Consider the following 15,986-nt stretch of genomic DNA (forward strand, 5'->3'; position numbering starts at 1 on the left):
ATCCCTAAAGAAGGATGTTGCTTTCAACCTGTGTGGTGGAGCTCCCTAATGATAGATGTTGCATTCTACCTGTGTGGAGGAGATCCCTGAAGAAGGATGCTGCTTTCTACCTGTATGGAGGAGATCCCTGAAGAAGGATGCTGCTTTCTACCTGTGCGGTGGAGCTCCCTGATAACGGATGTTCCTTTCTACCTGTGTGGAGGAGATCCCTAAGGTAGGATGTTGTTTTCTACCTGTGTGGTGGAGATCCCTGACGATGGATGTTGCTTTCCACCTGTGCGGTGGAGATCCCTTGCAACACCTGTACGCGAGATGAAGCTACCGTGTACTAGCTATATTGCCTGATGTTTGGGCGTTTGAGGTTGCTCATCTGTTACGTACCCAGTAACGGGTTAAAAAGGACCAGCAGAAATGGATACACCTGGAGTCTGAGTCTTCCGTTACAACATTATTTTATTAGTAACTACATAATAAAGTAATATAAACCCAGGTAAGGCAAACAGGTCAGCAGAGTATATGCATATAAAGTGAGTAAATAAAGTTCCCAAGCTTGTCCCAGATCAGGTGATAAATGATACAGCCTTATGATAGTATAGGAGTGAAGTCAGTTCAGTTCCGGATATTGAATTTAGTAGACTGCAGAGAGAGGGAGAGATGTTTTGTCTTCCCAGTGCCGATGTCGTCGAATCTTCCGCGTCGTCCTCCTGCTCCCGAAACTTATTAAAGTTACTGACTGTGAGCACACGAAAGAGAATGCCATTTTTACGCGGTAAAGCTATCAACCCAGGCGAGGCTTGAACAAACCTATAGTTTTCCACCGGTCACCCCTTCTGTCCACGCTGTGAGCAAAAACTCCACCTTTGTCGTGGGAACACAAACCTCAACCAGTGTCAGAGTCTTCCGTATCTCTCTCTCTCTCTCTCTCTCTCTCTCTCTCTCTCTCTCTCTCTCTCTCTCTCTCTCTCTCTCTCTCTCTCTCTCTCTCTCTCTCTCTCTCTCTCTCTCTCTCTCTCTCTCTCTCTCTCTTTAAAGGAGCAGTCCATATTTAATAATCCTTCAGATCTCTGTTTTGGGACTGGCGAGGAAGGCCTACCACCGAAGACTTATCTGGGTATGTGTCTGATATGAGAAAGGAGCTGAAAAAAGACCTATGAATTAGCGGAGGTCGCGGTTGCCAAGCAGAATCAAGGAAATATGAGGAGATGTATCAAAAGGTTAGTTTCTCTCATCTCATGCCTGGAAACCGAATCCTCATAACGAATTTGAGGCTAACAGGGAAGCATAAGTTGGCTGACCGCTGGGCGGTTATGCTCTATGTAGTGGAGAGTCAGATGCCCAACACTCTAGCTTTCCGGGTGTAACCAGAGGATGGGAATGGGTCTGCCAAGATTCTCCATCGGAACCACCTTCTATGAGGTGCGTGTTCACCCGGGGTGTGAGCTGGACCCTACACCAAGTAAGAGGACTCTGAGGCAACGTGGAGGGGTGCTGAAGGTCCAGCAGCAGTAAGGATTAAACCGGTGCCCGCCTCTGAATGGGATACGGACTCGGAGGATGAGGAAATGGGGCTGCTGTCCATCTCCTTACCCTTGAGGAAGAGATTCCCAACCTTTCTCACGCTGAGGCAGGTGAAATGGGGGTGGTTGGATTAGCAGTGCTCAGGCAGGCTTACAACTGGGCCATGAAGGGATTGAAGAGGAGCACAGCCAAGTGGCAGAGGGAACCGAGTTGCAGGAAGGTATGAGTGATATATCAGTGTAGGCCTCGTAATATATAGACCAGAAGTTTCCCAAGGAGTGTCTAAAACTGAAAAAGTAGATGATTAGATAAGGAGGTAATGAGGACATGACTATTTTGATACAGGAGAGTGTAATTCCCTGGTTCATATTTTTACAGTTATGCTGTATGTATTTCATTTTAGCAGGTCTGTGAAAACAGCTTGGTTTCATCTTGCTCTGTTTTCAGTTTACTTTTGAGTTATTATTGAAGATAAGGGATGAGGAGAAATGTATGCCTCCAATTAGAATGGTCGAATAGTTTATCTGGTGAGGGAAACTAAGGTTGAGCTTGGGGCTTTTGTTTGAGACGAGGTGAAGAAGGAAGACGCCAGGAGGAGGATCGTTGATTTGGAGAAACCGTGAGCTCCAATGTGTGCACATTAGTCTGTTTCATTAAAATGGGCCCTTTTCTCCTTTTTTGTTCTTTTCTTTACGAACCCTTTAGTCAAATTAAGAATCATAAAGATAACCGTTTAATCATGGGCGATGTACTGTCTCTTATTACGTTGTGCTAATTTGTATCAGGGTAACGAATTACACAGCAGCCACACAAACAGCGGTTTGGGGTTGAAGCGCACCTAAATATCTCCCGAGTTTCGCTGGGCCGGAGGATTTCTTCCCTGGTCTGGCGCAGCCGTGGAAACCATGGTGGTACATGGGCTATCCACAACACCACAAATCTTGGCATCACCTGCATACGTACTAACCTACCCATCCGCGTTTTCATCCGGGTCATTTATGAACATCACAAATATCCTAGTAGAGTTCCTGCAGAATCAGCTAATCACAGACCCCCAGCTACAATAGGTCACTTTGACTACTACCGTCTGTCTGCTCGAGGGAAACCAATTCTGAATCCAAACGTCAAACCCACCATCGATCCCATGTCTCTGAACTTTTCTGGAGAAACCTCTCATGAGAAACCTTTTCAAACACCTTACTAAAATCCATTTAGACAACATCCAAGCTCTACCTTCATCGATCGCTATTGTCAACTCATCGAAAAGCTTACTCAATTTAGTAAGACGTGTCTTGTCACATACAAAACCATGCTGGCTCTCCGTAATTAGGCCATTGTTTTCCAAATGTTCATAAATCCCAACCCTAAGAATTCCTTTGAATAACTGCCCAACCACTGACGTGAGACTCACTGGTCTATAGCTTCAGGGTTATTCCCTGTTTCCTTTCTTGAATAATGGAACACTTTAGCTACTTGCCAGTCCTCCAATACTTCGCCTGTGACTAGAGAGGACACGAAAATAATGGTCAAGATCCTTGTAATCTCTTAAAGTACATCCCTCAATAACTTTGGGTGTATCGCATCAGGGCCTGAGGACTTATCCACCTTGATGCTTTTTAAGAGATCAAAGACTACGCCCACCTTTGTCAACAATTCCCAACCGTATCAATACGCAGACCCTACCATATCGATCCATTACGTCGTTCTCCTTGGTAAATACTAAGGAAAAGTACAATTAAGGACATCACCCAAATTCACAGCATTCAAGCAAAGGGATCCTCCCCCTTCATCCTTGTGGTCCTAACGTTCTCCTAGTTCTACTCTTGGTCTTGATGTATACATAGAATACCTTGGGATTCTCAGTAATCGTACTCCCCAAGGCCTTTTCGTGATCCTTTCAGGCTTTCCCAATACCTTTCTTGAGTTCCTTTCTGTTTCCTAAAAAGTCCTCCATAGTTCTGTATTATTCAAGCTTCCTTAGCTTTACACGCGTCCCCTTTATCTTCTTGACTACATTCATCACCTTTGTCGACTAACCAAGGTTCTCTTACCTTGCCATCCTTGTCTTTCCATCTGACTGGGACATACCTGTCCTGTACTGCCTGCCGCTGGTCTTTAAGCGCCCTCTACATGTCAGCTGTAGACCTGCCCAAAAGCAGCTCATGCCAAATAATCCTCCCTGGTTCCTGCCTAATGATCTTCTGTTTTATGCCGTTCTAGTGTAAATCTCTCACGGAACGTCAGAGTTGTTCATAAAACTTAAGGAGTTCTGTCACTGTTCCCTAGCTGTTCACACACTGAAAGGTGGATCGCTTCACCATACCCATTAGCCAACTCAAGGTCCTGGACAGCCGCTCCTCATGTTGGATAAAGAGGGATGATTTCTTTGCCCCGATGCGCTGGGTGTGCGTGAGGACCTAAATAAGTCTACATATTGATTTTAAAAAATACCTCTGAATGCTCCTGACATATTCAGTCCTATCGATAACTCTTGCATACGAAAGTCCTATTTAAATAAAGGAAAATGAAGATCCCCGAAGGCAAAAATACTATTGTTTTACACGTTTCCTTAATTAGTCTCCGTATATATTCCTCAATGTCTCAAAAACTGGTGATGACTTGGGATATTGATGTACAACAGTCTCCAGAGTTTACAGTGTTCTGTGGGACAAAACGCCTTCTTAATGAGAGAGGTCAGTGGAGAGAGGTCAGATTGGATAGAGGTGACAGGAAGGAGGCAATTATTATCCGTCCCACTGTGAATCTATGGCACGCCCCCCTACACTTTCCGGCAATCTGCCAACTACGGACAGGGACGCCCTACCTTCTGTTTGCTGGGAGGTGTCCCACCTGCAGGAGAATCTGCTCACCCTATCCCGAAGTTTGCACACCCCGCAGATAATTATGAAGGGATTCAAGACCGCATAGGAGAAAGAGTCATACAGGTAAGTGAAGTCAAACAATTCCTCCAGCATAACGGAGCAGAGCAAAGTCTGAGAAATAACGCAGAAGAGAAATATTATTCTTGCAAGAAGAATAAAAAGAAATGATAGATAAAGGCAAAACACCATAGCTATTATGCGCATGTAGTGGCTCTTTTGATGTTTAACCTTGGGAGTAAGTTTCAAAGCGGAACGACTGTTCCGCCAGAGCGCTGAGATTAGGCAAACACAGGACGTGGACATCCAGACAGTGGGGACAGCGTTTCCCAAGATTAGATTCATGTATATATCCAGTTCTTCGATTGCATCGCGATTTCCTGACTGGGAGACGTTCCATGAGTCAATATCAAAGGAGCCGTTTTGATATTGGCAGGTTAAGGCTACATTGGTAAGGTAACAGTCCAGAGTTCCGAGGGCGCAGCTGAGCAAAACTGTCGCGATGACCCAAAGGCTAGCCTTCCTGCTGATGACATGGGCTAGTTTATTGGCGAAGGGTCGATAGACACTGACCACCTTCACACAGTAGAAGAAGCAGAGCAAGGCACTAACCCAGAAGCTCAGGGAATGACAGAGTGTCAGGAAGGACTCGGCGACCTTTTTCTGGAGATCGCAGAAGATGTGAACGAAATCCACGGCCATCCGGACCACCGCGGCTGCGATGGTGACGATGTTGGCGAGGGCCAGACCACATACAATAATTTCGGCAGGAGGCGCACCGCTCTGACCCGGTCCCGGAAGCAGAGTGAGCAGGATGAAGACGTTGGCCATTATTCCGAACACCCCGAAGAATCCGACGGCCAGGGCCTCGAACAACCATTCCATTCTGCTGTCGGCAGGCGCGAAAGAGAATAAAATGTGTTAGAATCAGGTTTACTATCACTGGCTGTTCCGCGACAACAATACTTTTATATACATAATAATACAAATACTATAAATTGTAATGAGACATATATTTTAAAAACTTAAGTAAGTATTGCTAAAAGATGACAAACATATTGGTGGAGACCGTAAGACATAGGAGGATAAATAGGCCAATTAGCGCACAGAGTCTGCTCCGCCATTCTATCCGGGCTGATCAAGGATCCCACTCAACCCCGTACACCTGTCTTCTCGCTATATCCTTTGATGCCCTGAAGATTCAGGAAACTATCAACTTCCGCCTTAAATATACCCAAGGCCTTAGCCTCCACTGCTGTCTGTGGCAGAGCACCACACGGATTAAATACTTTCTGACTAAAGCAAATCCTGTTTACCTTTCTCTAAAAGGTCGCCACTCAATTTTGAGGTTGTGCCATCGAGTTCTGGATAATCCCACTAGAGGAAACATGAGAACCATGAGAATACATGTTCATTCTATGCAAAACTCTGATAGCCGAGGGGACGAAGTCGTGTCTAAATAGTAGCGTGTGTGTCCTCAGTCTCTTGCACCTCCTCCCTGATGATAGGAATAAGGGGAGGACATGTCCTGGGTGATAGGTGATCTTAAATGATGGTTTCCGCCATCGTGAGGTATCGCCTTTGGACGATGTCACTTTAAAGGTGCCAACACGTGATAGAAGAGTTGCCTCAGTTATTGGGGTCTAGATCACAAGAACACATCCGTTGTCCCAACTGGAAGATGCCTATCCAACCTAGTCCCATCAGCCCGCGGTTAACACATATTCTACCCAATCTTTCCAAAGATTGGGCTTATAATGTCATATTCAAACACTCTGTAAAACCGCTTCGGGCAAAATCTGTCCAGGCTGAGCAAAATGTACTTTACACTTATTGGCCAATTTATTAAGCACACCTGTACTCCTGCACGGTAATACGAATATCAAATCAGCCAATCATGTGGCAGCAACACAATGCATAAAAGCATGCTGGAAAAAGTCAAGATGTGATCAGAGCAAATGTGAACTACGTGCCTTTGACCGTGGAACGAATGTTGGTGCCAGAAAAGGTGGCTTGAGTATCTCAGAAACTGTTCATCTCCTGGAGTTTTCACACTTTGCAGTCTGTAGACTTTACAGAAAATGGTGCGAAAGGCAAAACATAATAATAATAATAATAATAATAATAATAATAATAATAATAATAATAATAATAATAATAAATCCAGGAAGCGGCAGTCCTATGGGTAAAAATGTCTTGTTAGTGAGAGAGGTTAGAGGAGATAGTTCAGACTGGTTCAACCTGACAGAAAGGCTACAACAGTGGTATGCAGAAGAGTATCTTTGAACACACAACACGTCGATCCTTGAAGTGGATGGGCTGCAGTAACAAAAGACCACGAACGTACACTCACTGACTACTGTAATAAGTACAAGGGTTCCCCCCAAAAAAGATTTCCGCTGATTGCATGTTCAAAATAATATAACTTTTCAAGGCATGACTCATACTCCTCGAAATGTTTGTGATAAATATATGTCTGTTCACATTTTCTTAAATGTACCTTACATATCAGAATCAGAATCAAAATCAGTTTTATTATCACCGGCATGTGACGTCAGATTTTTAAACTTAGCAGCAGCAGTTCAATGCAATACATAATCTGGCAGAGAGAAAAATAATAATAATAATAATAATAATAATAATAATAATAATAATAATAATAATAATAATAATAATAATAATAATAAAATTAGAGATGGACACCCAGGAGAGTGAAGCTGCTCACTTTATCCACTTCTGATCCCTCTATGAGGATACTGCGTCAATTATTTCGTCTAATAGATCGGTCCATCTATCTACCGCCATTGTGGCAAAAAAAAATGTTGCCGTTCTGCTCTTATTGAACATCTTGCCTGAAGTATTAAAACTTTGGTCCCTAGATTTCGATTTCCCGACGCTAAAAACGACCGCTTTCACTATATACTGTATGCCCCTGGCGATTCAATGTAGTTCGATGCAGCTTCATAGACGCCCCTCCTATGCTAGGGCTTTATACCTTGAGGATGAGGACGGCCTTGGAGAAAGGTTTAAAACCATAAGAGCCATGGATGAGATAAATAGTAACAATCTTTTTTTAGCAGATAGAGCGTTCGTCCCTGGGAGGATCAGCGTATCAGATCGTTTGCAAGTATTTGCCAAATGCGCATGCGACTGATCGACAGCGCGTTGGGTCTACTGGGACTCCGGCAGCGCGTTGAGCTTTCTTTTAAAGCCTTCCTTTTATTCTTTTTTTCACCGTTACGTTTCTCGATATTATTTCGAGTTTCCTCTTTACACCTCGTGACAGATAATTTCTTTATTCTATTTCCTTTCTCCACCACTGCGTCTTAAACTGTATCTCTGACTGTGTAATACGCACAAAATGCGGGGGAAATTCAGAAAGTAAGGCAGCATCTATGGAAAGGAATAAAGAGTCAACAGTTAGGTCCGAGAGCCAACATCGGGGCTGGAAGGAAAGAGGAAAGAATCCAAATTGGAAAGTGGGTAGAAAGCAAGCTGGCACGTGATAGGTGAGTCCAATTGAGGGAGAAGTGAGGTGAGTGGGCGAGGGGAATAAGGTGGGAAGCTGGAAGGTGATAGGTGGAAAAGGTAAAGGGCTGAAGAAGAAGGAACTTGAAAGGAGACCAGAGTGGACCGAGGGGAAAATGGAAAGAGGAAACATAATGAGTAGGTGCCTAGAAGAGAAGGGGTGATTGCGAGCCAGAATGAGGAGTGGGAAGAGAGACAACCGGGAGGGGCGATCAATTATACACAGTCAGAGAAATCGTTGATCGGACCATCAGATGGGTGGCTTCTTATTCCATTCCACTGCATGCCACTCCTTTCCCTTCACCTGGTTTCACCAATCACTTGCCATCTTGTACCCCTTTCCCTCCCCCACCTTCTGACATCTGCCCCTTCCTCTCCTGTCTCGATTAAGTGTCCCGCAACGTCAACTCGTTATTGAAATCACTATGGATTTCAATCGTCTGTAGAACTTCCTGCGCTGTGGATATGCCCTTCCTGCAAGAGTAGCACAACCGTGTTGTGGGTTGGAGGCTCTCGTGCCTCAATGACCCAAAGAGCTAGGCTTGCTTCAGTCTTGGTTTTATACTTTAGCTCTTGTTACGGACACCCATGCAAGACAGGACAAGGGGTGGAGGCTAGATGAGAGTGAACCACCAAGCTTCGGTGGTTCAACTCAAGGCTAACAACCGACAGGTTGTGGAAGAACATTCTGAATATGTCGCTAACACACTGCTCCTCCATTTAATAACAATATGCTTATTGCTCGCCTTTGTGCGTAACACAGCCTCGTAAACAAGATGAAGACAGGGAAGGTGATAAATTGTGGGAGAACCCTGTGGGCTATCAAATATCTGTCAATTAAATGGTGTCCTCGTTTTATTTCACCTGTCAGTTACTAACGTGTAAAGTAGATTATACCTTTGTACTTTCAGGAAGTACTGGATCTAAGGATTTAATGCATCTTCTATAATTTCGTAAATAAAGATTCACCATTCGGCCTTGGGTTCTCAGTATGCTTTCAATAATCTATCTTTGTTTCAAGGATGAATAACAGCCTCTCTCTGTGGGCAGACAAGACAGGCTGTCGCTGGCATCTTAGTAGGATGCGATAACGTTTGAAGAATTTATTTTCTTTTTTGAAGCTTTGGCTGATATAATTGATTTTCTGTGTGCATATATAAAAAAGGCCATGACCATTGTTTTGGAAGACCTGGCGATCGCACTATTAACAATCTATCCTCCCCATGTTCATGAGTGAAGATATCTCTAGTCACTTTGAAGTCTGGGTCCAATTTATCGGTGACCAACTTTAATTGAAATTCCTTAGCAAATTAATTTTCCTAACACTGGTCAAATAAAACTCTTACGAAAAGAGCAATGAAGAATCCTTCTACATCAGTATGCAATCTCAACCCGGGACTTGCAGACTGACAGAAAAACAAAGGAAGACACTGACACGATGAAAGAAACCTTGAACGCCGCCAGAGATGGGGGACTTCCACTGCTGCCCAAAAGGCCAGTGGCGTAGCGGGCAAAAGAAGAAAAAGGAAGACTATGTCTTTCCTACAACATCCTGTGGCTCTCTTCAGCCATTCTGAACTGGTCACCTTAAATCAATTGTTAGCGTGACGCTATTGAAGCTTTCGGAGTCGGAGTTCAATTCGGGTTCCGCTGCAAGGAGTTCGTACACTCTCCTGTGGACTGCAGGCGTTTCCTGCGGGTGCCTCAGTTTCCAAAAATGTATCATATGTTCGGCAGATTGGCCAGTGTAAATTGTCCTGTAATTCAATAGGTGGATTGCTCGTGGCTCAATTTGATGGGCCGGAAATAGATTTTCAGCATAGTAACTCAGAATGACTCAAGGGGCTCGTGTCTCCAAATTATGCCCGTGTGTCCAATTAACCTGTACTTCTTTAGAATGTGGGAGAAACCGGAGCACCCGGAGGAACTCACGTTGTCAGTGGAACATCTTACAGACCGTGGTGGGAATTGAACACGCATCGCTGGCATTGTGCAGCGTTACTGTGCCAATAGAAAACACATCGCAGAACGTTTTATTGGTAAATAATACAGAATAAAAATTTGTTTAAGCTGCTAAAACTTTAATTAATATTGATCAGCATTTTTGCCCCCATTTCTGGCAACGATTTCTGCTCAATGGAAGTTGTTCTTCACCATAGCTCAGTTTTCTCATTGGATTAATATAAGTGTTCCAGTATTTAATCATAACAAACCAGAACTTTAAACAGAGAAAATTAAAACTGAATGGTGTACCTCAGTACGTATATCCCCGACTGTAAGTTTGGATTCCTTGCTTTGTGCAGTCAATGGTGAACTTGTTCTTCAGAGTCAGACAATATTATGCCGCATCGGCATCATTTATACCATCAGTTTCCAATGTATTCAATACAATTAGTAGGGAAATCTATAATTTGAATATACCTGGTCAGGCTGTTTTGAACAGATTCAAATTACAATTGGAATTGACCCTTGCAAGATATTTATATTACTGATCCGTCGTGTTTACTGAACCTGGCATATTTCGTCATCCCTGCAATGTTGGTCGAGAGGCATTTGCCGCATAATAATTTCCAGATCAAAAGTGCCAGAGCAGGAAGGATTTGTGACCTTGTCACCTTAAATCAACCACTCACTTCACATCTGTGAAGACCATTGCAGAAATTATCATCAGCTAGTAATTTGCAACTTCCCTTAGATATCAAAACTTACATTCATTAATGTCGTAAAATAAAATTAAACTTTGGTTTATTGTCATTCAACTCACTTGCAGGGACTCCTCATCTCACGTTTTAGATATATTATTATTATTATTATTACATCATTTATTTCTCTTTCGTTCTTTTTATATTTGCAATTTGTTGTCATTTTCACACTAGTTTCCATCCTATTGGTGAGGTCTTTTATTGCTTCTATTATAGTTGTTGGATTTATTAAGTGTGCTCGCAAGAAAATGAATCACGGGGTTCTATATGGTGACATACATGTACTTAAATAATAAAAATACTTTGAACTTTGAACAACGAAACTAACTTTCATTTCTCAGTGACCAAGGTGCAAAAGGCATTACATTTATCATACACAGCTCATAAAATAATAATAATACAATAATAGAGGCAATGTTTACATGAAGTATACAAAGGACATTTAGGTGTCACGGTAGCGTATTGGTTAGCGTGGCGTTGCCTCAGCTCAGGGAGTTCAGAGTTCAATTCTGACTCCGTCTGTAAGAAGTTCATACTTTCTCTTCTGTGTCCGTGTGAGTTACTTCCGGGTGCACCGGCTTCCTCCACAGTCCAACGACTTTCGGGTTGGTCATTGTAAAGTGTTCTGTGATTAGGCTAATGTTGAATAGGTGGGTTTGATGGGTGGTGTGGCTCGTTGGGCCAGAAAGGGCTGGTGCTACATTTTGGTAGGAATAATCCAAATAGGATATACATAGTATGTAGGACATACATAGGGCATTGAGGAATGCAGTAGGACAGAGTGGTCTAGGAATAATGGTGCATAGTTCCCTGAAGGTGGAATCTCATGTGGATAGGATGGTGAAGAAAGCTTTTGGTATGCTGGCCTTTATAAATCAGAGCACTGAGTATAGGAGTTGGGATGTAATGTTAAAATTGTACAAGGCATTGGTAAGGCCGAATTTGGAGTATTGTGTACAGTTCTGGTCACCGAATTATAGGAAAGATATCAACAAAATAGAGAGAGTACAGAGACGACTTACTAGAATGTTACCTGGGTTTCAGCATCTAAGTTACAGGGAAAGGTTGAACAAGTTAGGTCTTTATTCTTTGGAGCGTAGAAGGTTGAGGGGGGACTTGATAGAGGTATTTAAAATAATGAGGGGGATAGATCGAGTTGACGTGGATAGGCTTTTTCCATTGAGAGTAGGGGAGATTCAAACAAGAAGACATGATTTGACAGTTGGGGGGCAATAGTTTAAGGGTAACACAGGGAGGAATTTCTTTACTCAGAGAGTGGTAGCTGTGTGGAATGAGCTTCCAATAGAAGCGGTAGAGGCAGATTCGGTATTGTCATTTAAAGTAAAATTGGATAGGTATTTGGATAGGAAAGGAATGGAGGGTTATGGGCTCAGTGCGGGCCACTGGAACTAGCTGCGTGTAAGCGTCAGCACGGACTCGAAGCGCCGAGATGGCCTGTTTCCGTGCTGTAATTGTTATATGGTTATATGTTGCGTGATTTATCTCCGAATAAAAATAAACAAATAAACAACATTTAATTAAATTAATTAAATGAATTAATTAAAATTAATAACATGTTCATCTTTCAAGTTGTCCTCGGGTATAGCCATTCTTTTGGTATGACCTTTCCCTCCCAGGGATGAGGTCTTTGGAGATTCTTTTGGCGTTTCTGTACCTCTGGGTTTATACGGAATGGGGTTGCTAACCCCATGCCCAACCCTCCTCCTTTCACAGCCGGCTTGGAATAGTCCTTGATGCAGTTAATTAAACTGCTCCACAACTCATGCCGTAGGCACTCATTGCTTATTTATTTATTTATTATTATTTGTTTGTATATTTTAATTCTTTTTGTATTTGCTTAGCTTGTTTTAGGGTCATCTTTGGGACATTGGACGTTGGTTTGTCTTGTGTGGTGCTGATTTTTCATTAATTATATAGTGTTTCTTTGTATTGACTGTAAATGCCTGTAAGTAAATGATATTCCAGGTAGTGCAGTATATGGTGATGTATATGCATTTTGATAATGGTACTTACTTTGAATTCTGAAGCGGGTGGTATGCTTAAAATACAACACACACACACACACGCACGTATACATACTGTATATATTTATTTATTTATTTATTCATTTATACAGAGCTAGAGAGAGGGAGAGAGAAAGAGAGCCAGGATAGAGAGAGGGAAATGTATAGATAGATAGATTACTATCATCTACAGTACAAGGCACTCATTTCCCCGGGGGAACAGGGCAGGCACCGTTCTCGAAAATCTCTCATTGGCCCCATAGTGATTACTTGCCCCTCCTTCAGTGACACCTGGCACCTGGGGCACGGACGTAACCCCAGAGGAGGGTAAGTCAATCAGCTGGGGCAGAGCCCTCGAATGACCGTGCCTAGACCCGTGAGTGGTCATTTTGGCCATGCCCATGCGCCAGCCCACCAGTGCATCATCTGAGAAAATGGGGGGATAGGACGAATCTGAACAGAAATGATTTTTCAGGCCCATCGATTCTGCTTTGCCATTTTGTTATGGCCGATTTATTTCCCTTTACACCCCTATTCTTCTATGTACTCTCCATAACTTCTGACGCCCTTGCTAATCAAAACTGCCTAACTCCACTTTAAATATACCCAATGACTTGGCCTCCACAGCCATCTGTAGCAATGAAATGCACAGACGTCCTTCGATACAAGGGTCCTAAGCTCACTCACTATAGAAAACAACTTCTCTATATGCTGAATGCACTAAATCTTTACAGACATTGACGAAAATGAAAGCTTCGAAGTGTAATAATGTCGCGCTATCCCGCTACACCACCAATGAGTCTCCATTCCTCCAAAGGTTGGTTAATCAGCTCCCTCAGAATAACGGCCGCATGTTACGCAACACCGACGTCAGGCTCAAAAGCCTTTCTTTTCCATTTCATTCCGAATCTTTGGAACCGAAGACTGATCAACGCGTTCACCCACTAACCCACACTACCACACTTTCATCCTCCAGCTCCCACTATCATCATCTCCTTGCAGACTCACCTTATGTACAGACACGCCTGTGCCTGGCGAAACTTTATGGGCCTACAATCAATCTGTGGTTAATAAGCTATCATGTGTATTTACAGTTATTATGTTTTAATCATTGTGCTCCTGATCTTATTCAGTTGTTTTGCGCTAGGTCATAACTGAGGTAACAATTATTTCGTTCTCTTTTATACCTCTTTACTGGAACTATACTGAGTATTGCGGTGGATATACGTCTCTACCAACGGAAGTGCAAAGTGCTCCTTCTCTCTGCTAGCCCGCTGGTCTCGGTTGTCCAAGGTGTAACACCTGATCATGGCACGTGAAGCCATGGGAGTAGGTGATGCATATCACAAGTCCTGGTTGTGCGGCCACAGACACCAGGCAGACGATCTCTGAAGAGTATTGGCAATGGCTGGGGTCACCAGTCTTACCCGGAAGAAGATAATCGCAAATCACTTCTGTTGAAAAATTTGACAAAAGCAATCATCGCCATAGATTACGATCGCCTATGTCATGAGAGGTAACACATAATGATAATGATGATGTATGTTTTATTATTTATTCTGGTTTTTTTTATTATTGTTTTCCTTGTCTTCTTTGTTTGCTTATGTGCTGGAGTGGATCGGGAGAAATAATTATTTCGTTCTCTTTACAACATTAAAATTCTTGGATCTTGAAGCCTCAATAACTAATGCATTGCTTCGGTAATCCTTAGACCGAATATTGTCTCTCCTGATGGTCAAATTCCCTTAAGGTGCATATTGGATTCCCTGGTTAGTCATTTCTGCAGATTAATCTATTTCCAATCAGTTCATCTGAAGTATTAGCGGATGAGATGAATAATTTGCATGGGACGTACTATTCAGGAAATGGGCGCATTCTGAATATTTGTTTGGACGTTGTTGTTAGAACACGTCCAGGTGTGTTTGAACCAGCTGGTGCTCCTCATAAATCTTGACACGGCTGAGGTATCCTGAATCAAATATAATCAAAAACCACTGCCATTCTCTGGCTGAAACAGGGACGGAGAGCACTGGGCTTATTGGACATCACACATAATAGTTCAGGTAACCTGAGGAATGATGTGTCTCCGCCTGAAGCAACGACTGTTCGTCCAATTCCAAAGATGCAGTCTAAACCTGCCGAGCTCCTCCAACATTTGGCTCTGAATTTTCAGCAAGTGCAGAATCTGTCGCGTTTGTAATTCTTCAGTTACTTCCCTTCAGATGTACGATAGAAATGACCGAACATTCTGGGGGGAAATGTAAGGCTGATACATCGAAATATTCTTTATTTTGTCAAAAAGTAGACATACTGAGAGTATTTTTGTCTTGCAAAAATAGGCACGATGGCGTAGCAGCTAGCGGATTGTTTTACAGCACCTGCGACATGTGTTCAATTCCCGCCGTTGTCTGTAAGGAGTTTGGTCGTCTTTCCCGTGTCCGCATGGGTTTCCTCCGGATGCTCCAGTCTCGTCCAACAGTCCAAAGATGGACGAGCTTGATGGGTCACATGGGCGTAACCTTGTGCGGCATCGTCTTGTTGGGCCGGAAGGGCTTGCTACTGTGCTGTATCTCGAAATTAAATTATTGAAGCTGATGCATCAATTGCGAGCATCTAGCATTCCCACATTTCAAATATGAGACATCGAAATGTATGCGAAAGTGCGGGGGTGATGGGAGGTGGTATTGATTTCGGTGAAATTGGTAGAGTTGTTGATAATGGAGGTTTTTGTTACGAGACAATTACAGACATGAGTGGTGGGAGGTGCCCATCAAGATAATGATGAGTCCAAGTGAATTTATATTCATAGAACGTATATGTCGCCATCTACTAAACTAAGATTCGTTATCTGGCAGGCATTTGCATTTTTTGTTATTTTATTTAGAGGTACAGCATAATAACAGCCCCTTCCGGCTGAACGAACCCATGCTGCCTAATCACACTAGGTTATTTGGCGGTCTTTGTAGGTCTACTGCAGGTCTTTGGCGTGTGGAAGGAAACCGGAGCTCCATGCAGTTACGAAGACAGCGTAGATATCTACTCACAGACCGCAGCGGAAATTCGACTTGAAGGATGGCGCTGCAACCATTTCGCAACCGTGCCGCCCAGAGTTCGTTCTCCGTCGGATCCAACAATGACAGAAGACCTACGCGGCAGAGTTTTTAAAGTAGGAAAGCCGTTGCACTGGGGCAATTCCACTCTCTCCACCTCGAAAGTCTGGGTCCAGTGGTACGAACAAGCATCACAAGCTGGGGTCTTCATTGGTCGCGGTTGATGACCGTGGAGTCTTATCTGCTTTGTCAGGCCTTACGCTCTCCACGAAGCGTTGCACAACC

Source organism: Hemitrygon akajei, chromosome 24 (assembly GCF_048418815.1).
Source record: "Hemitrygon akajei chromosome 24, sHemAka1.3, whole genome shotgun sequence".
In the NCBI taxonomy this organism is placed as follows: domain Eukaryota; kingdom Metazoa; phylum Chordata; class Chondrichthyes; order Myliobatiformes; family Dasyatidae; genus Hemitrygon; species Hemitrygon akajei.